Source organism: Furipterus horrens, unplaced genomic scaffold, assembly GCF_987537825.1.
Source record: "Furipterus horrens unplaced genomic scaffold, mFurHor1.1.pri manual_scaffold_9, whole genome shotgun sequence".
In the NCBI taxonomy this organism is placed as follows: domain Eukaryota; kingdom Metazoa; phylum Chordata; class Mammalia; order Chiroptera; family Furipteridae; genus Furipterus; species Furipterus horrens.
In genome coordinates this window covers 100,898,373-100,906,362 of record NW_028327179.1, presented here as the reverse complement: position 1 = coordinate 100,906,362, position 7,990 = coordinate 100,898,373, and the positions used below count along the sequence as shown (strand labels likewise).

The 7,990-nt window shown below is 48.1% G+C and overlaps 1 non-coding gene across 1 annotated transcript; it reads left to right on the top strand.

Annotated features, from left to right (window-relative positions):
* Window positions 1-7,113: 7,113 nt before the first annotated feature.
* On the top strand, window positions 7,114-7,236 carry LOC150002379 (small nucleolar RNA SNORA40). Its single transcript, XR_016513235.1, has one exon. It is a non-coding gene; the product is annotated as a small nucleolar RNA SNORA40 (small nucleolar RNA).
* The last annotated feature ends 754 nt before the right edge of the window (window positions 7,237-7,990 follow it).

The window sequence follows — 7,990 nt, the reverse complement described above, 5'->3', positions numbered from 1 at the left end:
AGCAGGAGGGCAACGGTCACGAGGACGGTTAAATGGGGCCACTGCGGTCCGCGAGGGGTTTGTGCCCCGTCGGCTTCATGCAAAGCTTCCTGCAGCGGCGCCCGTCTCCTTCCCCGGGCGTTAACCCCCCCCCGCCCCAGTAGGACTGACACGCGTCGGCCTTAGCGTCAGGGCTCTGATGTGAGGGGATCCCCCAAAACGGTCCCTGTGGGAAAGGCACCCTGAGAGCTGTGGCCGAGGGCGAGGATTTCACTCCAGGCTGTGGCTCCTGTCCCATTGCTTCCAATTTCTTGCTCTTCCTCCTCTCCTGCACCCCTATTGTATCAACCCCTGGGCTGCTCCGACGGAAACAACCCACGGGCTGGTTAGTTAGGGGCCCGACTGCCCGCCGCCAGAATCATAACTCTCAATACCAGAGTTTGGTGAAAAGAAAAAGAATTGTTTATTTACACACAGTCCTGCCTCCCCCTCCCAGACCTGGCCAGTCTTAGGAAAGTCAGAAACCCCGTTTCCCTACTTCCCAGGCACAGTTCAGCTTTACCAGTAGCTGCCAATCACTCAGTTCCGATTGGGGAGGTCCCTTCTGTGCTGTGGTGCCCTCCAGCTCTCAATGCAGAACCGCCTAGATTCTCAGCCTCCTTGCAAACTGCCTTCTTCCTGCAACCGCATGGATCTCCTCTCCTTCTCAAAACTGCATGGCGAGAACTTCTTCTTAAAGCAGCCTGGAGACCCCTGCTCCTCCAAGCCACATGGAGGGAGCCCACAAGAGCCAGAGACTGAGGGCGTGAGGGCCAGAGAGAGCCTGAGAAAGAGAGCCTCCTAGAGCCAGAACCAGCCCAAAATATGTCCGCAGCTGCTTCTCTTCCTCCTGCCTCCTCTCTCCCCCTGCGTCCTCTCACAGTGGGTGTTGCAAACCGTTCTGACCATTCACAGAACCCTCCCTAGGCCCTGTCTGCTTCTTCCGTACCAGCCCACAGTCAAAGACCCCTCCCAACTTCCTGAGTCTTGGAAGTAAAGCGGATCTTTGCAACAATGTTTCCAGCCACTAGCTCCAGGCATGCAAGGGCATCCTGAAAGCTGCTTCCTGCTGCCTATCTCCCAGCCACAAACTCTGGGGTTTGTTTTTGGACTCCCCTGTTTCTGTAACACTATGATTCGGATGTCCGGCACGTTTAAAGTTGTCCCAGAGGTTCCTAAGCCTCTCCTCGTTTTTTTTTCAATTCTTGTTTTCTCATTCTGCACTGGTTGACTGTTTTTCTTCCTTATGTTCCAAATCATTGATGTGAACCCTGGTTTTCTTCACTTCACCATTGGTTTTGTGTGGATTTTCCTTCATTTCATTTAGCATAGTCTTCACTTCTCCCCTTTATGCGTTTGCCGTACTCAAGCATATCTGCCAAGTCTGTGAGCATCTTTATCACCAGTGTTTTGAACTCTGCGTCTCTTGGGTTGGCTGTGTCCTCATCTGTGAGGTTGGCTATCTCCTTGTCACTTAGTTCTCCCACTGGAACCTTTATCCGTGCCCTCTTTTTGGCCATACTTCGCTGTCTCCTTATCTTCATAGGCTCCTGTTTGTTTGTCTCTCTGTCTTAGGTAGAGCTGTCGCTCCTGTTACGCTGTAAGGGCTGAGAATTAGGTTTTCTCCTCAGTAGAGAGTGACCTGTTTCACCACGTTGTGGTGCTGTGTGATGGGGAGGGGTCTGAGAGGGAACAATGTCACTTGCTCAGCACTTGCCCCTTTTCCAGGCACCTCTCTCACTTCTGTATGGGACTGGTACCTCTCTAGCTGCTGCCCTGGCCGTCATTCCCAGAGTGGGTGGGTCTGCAGACGTTCTAGGACCATGGGGGCCCTTTAAACAAGCGGACTCAGCTGAGAGACTGGGAGTTTCTGCCTCTACCCCAACCCCCACTGGTTTGCACAGTCAGAAGCAATGAGGCTTTATCTTCCCCGGTGCTGGGATTGTGAGCTTTGAGATCTGGTCAGGAGCTGGGAATGCTCCCCAGGTGCCCCTCCTGACTTTAGAACATGAGACTGCGCTTTCTGCCACCTGGTGCTGCCACCACTGCTCCCGCCACCACACCGTGTCCTCTCCACCCCAGTTCCGCCCCTCCTACCTGTCTGGGTATTTCTTCTTTATATCTTTGTTTGCTGGACTTCCATGCAGTTTGATTTTCTGGAACTTCTGGTTGTCTCTAGCTTTGAGGTAGTTGTATTCCTTCTTAGCTGTGGAGGGAGACGCAGCCTGTCTGTCTACGCCTCCATCTTGGCTGGTAGTCAACTTCCTCATTTAAAGAAAAGTTGAAGGTTGGTTAATTTTAAAAAGAAAAAAGAAAAGTTGAAGGTTGATTAATTTTAAAAAGAAAAAAGTAAAGGGAGATTTGGTGCTTGGCCTCAAATATTTGCAGAATTGTTTAATACAAGAAGGATAATTTGTGTGTTTTCAAAACTCTTATCAATTGCAGATGCGAGAAACGCTCACAATAAAAACTGGGACACAGGACGTGAGCAGTAAAGCGAGGCCTTTATTCACGAGTCTGCAGAGCCGGGCGCACCCTCACAGCCAGGAGAATGTGCTCACCAAGTAGACAAAGATGGCTGGTTTTAGAGTCTTAGCTTCCCCACCCTGAAATCGCTACCCTAAAGTGATTAGCTTCCTCATCCTGAAATTGCCACGGTAAAGTGATTAGCTTCCCCACCCTAAAGTGAGAGCGCTCCCCCTCCCCTCTCCTTCTTCCCTGTTTCTCCATGACTGGTTACTCCGGAGTTACAACCTAACACGTGCATCTAAACGCCCCTTCTGTGGTTTGTAGATCTGCCAGTGATGTCAGCTCCCTTCTCAGAGACCCTCTAATTACATCTGCCCTTTGTTATTGCTGATTTTGTACTGGTTTGGGAGTCACTATGACCTTGTTTCCTACACAGATACATTTAAGGTCAAAATGAGCCTCTATGAACTTACGCTGTCCAGCATGACATGACAGGTCACTTCTAAACCTTAAAATTCAATTTGTCCTGAGTAGAATGTAAGATTGAAAAATTAATCCATTCAGATAATTTCTGGAGTAGTGGTGTCAGGAGCTTTGCAGATTCTCTCCTTAATGAAATCATTATAACTGGTAACAATTACTTTTAGAAAACCAAACAGTGAATGTCTGGAAATGGGTTAAGTGCATACAGCAAGTGAAGAGACACTGATTCCAGAAAACCTACTATCCCTCCGAGCGAGCGGGAGGGTGTGTCTTCCGAGGCCAGGCCCTCTTCCGTCCTGCCGGGCCAGCTCAGTTCGAGGGAGCCCCTCCCGGGCCCCCCCAGACAGGAACACAGGGCTTTCCCCAGCTGCCGGGCATGGGCTGTAGTATCTTCCTGGGGAGGACCAGCCACGGTATTTCTCATTTTCTCCCAAACGAATGTTGAAGAAGCTTGATTCCTGGTAAAAACAAAAACAAAAACCAGAACAAACCACAGACAGCTGAGAGGTCTGTAATCTGTCCCCACTCACAGGGCAGAAGGTCTACCCCAGGCACAGCCGGCCAAGAGCACGGAGCCCCCAGCAGGCCTCACCCCAGCTCATTGGGAAGGCGGAGCGCTGATGCCAGGGAAGCAGAAGCTGCTGCTGCCCCGAACCAGGTCCCCGCTAGCCAGGGCTGCCACGCCAGGAGCGGCTGGCACCGTCAGCCTGAGGAAGCTCCGGAGCCCGTGTGTCAACACAAGACTCCCAGAGCGATTGAGGACTTTTGTAAGAGTTTACGTGAGCCAAACAGAGGACAGTGCCAGGACGCACAAGCTCAGATCCTCCAGAGAAGGACAGTTGTGATTCTTTTATACATTTGGAATTGGGGGAATTAAGGAGGGTTACGCGAAGGTGGGAGAAAGCAAGGTGCAGGGTGGGTATGCCTTGGAGGGGCCTGGCATTTAGAAGGTGTGTTCACCTCGATACACAGACACAGTGGACAGGGCTCGTCTAAAAGCCTTTTACTTAAGGAGTTCTAGGCCTGGGGCATGACCGCCCAGTGTGACCTACCTGCCCAGTTAGGAATTTACGTTCAAGTCACCAGCTGGGGTCACTTTTGGTTACATTTATTACAGAGCCCCTTTCTCCTTCCCATGTGGCACAGAGGCAAGCTGTGGGACAGAGATCCAAAGGGACCTGGCTTTACTGGGGACAGAACAGAGGAAATTCAAGCCGAAGAGCGCTCCCAGGAACGATGGGAGTTTGGGTAGTGAGCGATGGAGAGGAGGCGGCAGGTGCGGTGGAGCGACAGGCTGAGTTAGAGAGCAGCTCTGAGTTCACTGCAGGGACCCAGGCAGCAGGGACGGCCCGTGGGAGGGGCCGGCTGTAGGGCTTGGCAGACAAAAATCAACAACTATTCGTCGGCAGCCGTCCGTCTCGAGAGACGATGGTGTAGCTTCTTAAGAGTCTATCTGCACCGCCAAGAATGGCTGTGCAGTCCGACTCGGGAGTGACACGGTATCTGTCTCCTCCCGTGTTGAATCGACATCTTGTGATGACGCTGGAGTGTCCTCTCCAGTGAAGCTGAAGCTACAGAGCCTGGGCAGGGTGATATGGAGGGTCTGCTGTTGCCCATGCAGCAGACCCCCCCCTCTCTTCGCAGCTGAAGGGTCCAAGGGAAAGACGGAGTCAATACAGCTTGGCTTCAGGTGCGCCGCAGGAGTTGCCGGTGTTGACTACAACGTCAAACCGCCTTAGGGACTCCGGCTCCGGATTTTCTGTCGGGGTTTACTCCCTTAGCCTTTCCCCTGAAGAGGTATGCCACAAGGCAGCGGAGGTTTTTTGGAGTCAGAGTTTTCCTTCTCTAAACTCAACTATTACAAATGTATTTAAAGAACTAAAACTAAAAATGCTTAAAGAATTAAGCATTAGAGAATTAAATGCTTAAAGAATTAAAGGCATGTTGACACTGTCTGGTCAAGAAATAAAAATCATAAAAAATAATCAAATGGTTCTACAGAACAATATCAATTCCCAAAAAGAATAGGAGAGGAGGGAACACATACAAACTAATTTTACAAGGCCAACGTTACCCCGATACTGAAACCAGACGGGGACGTTACAAGAAAAAAGAAATTATAGTCCACTATCTCTGATGAAAATAGATACAGAAATCCATAGCAAAATATTAGCAAACCAAATTCACAATACATTAAGCATGATCAAGTTGAATTTATTCCAGGGATGCAAGGATGGTTCAATATCTGCAAATCACTCAGTGTGATACACCACATTAACAAAATGAAGGATAAAAATCATACAGTTACCTCAATCGATGCAGAAAAAGCAGTTGACAAAATTTAGCATCCATTTATGATAAAATCTCATCAAGGTGGGTACAGAATGGAAGTAGCTCAGGAGAACGAAGGCCACACATGACAAGCCCCCAGCTAACATCAGACTAAACTGTGAAACTCTGAAAGCTTTTCCTGGAAAGTTAGGGATAATACCACAGTATAAAGCTATTAAAAGTAATAACAAACCATGTGAGATTATTTAAACAGATTGGAAAGATATTACCTAATTTTTGAATAGTATTCTGCTTTACTCAAATGTGAGAAATGAGTGTTTCTCCAGGATTTCAAGTTTTCACTCTTGAAGAGTCCTTTTCTAGAACAGCCAGGCCCTCTTTGTATTCAGTGGAGAGTACTCAGGGCTTTCCCCAAGTTCCCTGCTTGGCTCCTCAGTCCCCTGCTTTTAATCCTTTGTATCCCAAGAACTCAAGTCTGTTGCCATCGCCACTGCAGACAACGGGCTGAGTGTTTCCAAGTTTAGAATCCTGTTCACTGTGAAACAGAACTGTGGCTTTTATAAGAGGAGTTCAGGATTTTTAGGTAGAATGACAAGAGTTCAAACAAGGACGGGGGCATCTAAGCAGAATAGTAAGTGGCCTGCAGGCCCTGCTCTAGGGATGGCGGGTTGTCGCTGAGGAGGAGAGCAGTGTCAGTGTCATCCGCACTGCCGAGCGCTACACTTGAACCTGAGATGGTCAGAGTGCCTGAAATACAGGACTTCTTTAAGAATTATGTAAAAATACAACGTCCAAGTTTAAGATGGACACCTTTCAGGATCTAGATTTTTATTTTAGAGTTCTTCATTATGAGTTGCATAAAATTTAAACGTTATCAAATATATAGAGTTTGGGATTCTAGTTACAGAACAGTAACTTTGTCCTTCTGTTTTGAGATGGCGAAGTTTCTAATACCAGAACCCTTTGTCAAAGCCACCTCACACTGGGATTTCCAGGTAGCTCAGCTGCTTCTGGGTTACAGGAAATTTACATAATTAGAAAGAAAAGAGAATAAAAAGATAGAGGGGAGAAATCAAACGTATCCAAGTGAGAAAAAGAAGAAATAGGGAATGAAAGAAAAGGAAGAGTCAAGCAATCAAAGAGATCGCTTTAGGGAGAAACAGCAAAGTCAAAAGAGCATTAAAGAGTGAGCACTGCATGTGAACCAGGGAATCAGACTCCAGGGCCGGCTCTGCTATAACCAACGTGTAATCAGTCTCGGGCAAACCACGCCCTCTGGGACGCCTAGGGATTTCTCTCTAATGTGGTCATGGTGTTTGAAATTATGTTAAATCTAAACAGAACAGTGACACAGTACTACTCTGGGAAAATCTGAACCTGAGAATGTTTCCACAGAAACGCAATTTAATGACTGCTTTCTTGTCTACACATTGACTTCAATGAGTCGCCGATGCCTGGCTTCAATAAATGGATTGTTTGTAATGGACCTGCTTAAAAAAACTATTGATTTCAGAGAGAGAGGGAGAGAGAGAGAAACATCGATTTGTTGTTCTACTTATTTATGAATTCATTGGTTGATTCTTGTAGGTGCCCCGACCAGGAATCAAACCCACAGACTTGGTGTGTCAGGACGATGCTTTTGAGGCAGGCAAATGTTCTTCAGTAGTTTAAGGAGTTGCTTTGGCGTCTATTTGAGGCAGAAAGTTAAGAATGGCTCATCGTCCCGTTTCTACTTGACAACAGCTTTACTTCAGTACCTTTCAGACGTCTCGCACCTCTGATGCAAGAGGGATGATGACTTGTTTCTGCGAAGTTGCAGAACAACAAAGTGCTTCTTGTCCAGTTTTCACAAACACCCCGAAAGATGCATGTTGTGGGCAAAGACTACATACAGGTGTGAAAAATAAATCCTCTTTTGCAACCCAGAGAACTCACTGTTCAGGATGAGTTTTGATACATATAAGAAGGAACATGACTTTAAAAATCATGCATGTGCCTTGACCCGTGTCGCTCGGTTGGGCGTCATTCCACAAAGTGAAAGGTCGCATGTTTGATGTCCAGCCAGGGCGCCAGGCTAGGCTGCGGGTTCAGTCCTGACTCGGGGCGCATACGAGAGGCAACCAATCAGTGTTTCTCACGTTGATGTTTCTCTCCTTCTCTTTCTCCCTCCCTTCCCCCGCTCTAACAATAAATACTATAAAAATATAATCTTAAAAATAAAAGGATATTCTTTCAGGAGAAACATTCACAAGTTGAATCCACCTGGTCTTTCCGTCTCCCCTACGGAGGAACTTTTAGTTGCCGACTGCACCTGGTAGAGGGGGGCTCTTTTGCGACCATGCCCTGCTTGTGAAAGCATCTCCAGTGCGCTCAGAAATGTATTTTCCCAAATACAACCCCCACTTCATCCTAATATCCTTGAATTTCAAAGTAGGTTAAAAAACTCAAAACTTTGTGAAAACCCTGTGTGTGTTTTGTTCTAACAAAAATTCAGTCAAGTGAGAAAATGCAGTGTAGTGGTGTCGGGGGGTGGGATGTGGGAGCTCCTCCAGATTTTGTTCCCGTGAGCAGTTCACTAGTCCCTCTGTGATCCTGTTTTGTTTGTGAACCTGCGCGGACTGCAGGCGTCCTTGAGGGCAGGGCCCGGCACCGGCTCTGAAGGCTCAGGACCCAGCGGAGGCGGTGGGAGTCGTTCCCTGAAAGCTGCCGTCCTCTCCGGAGCCCGGGC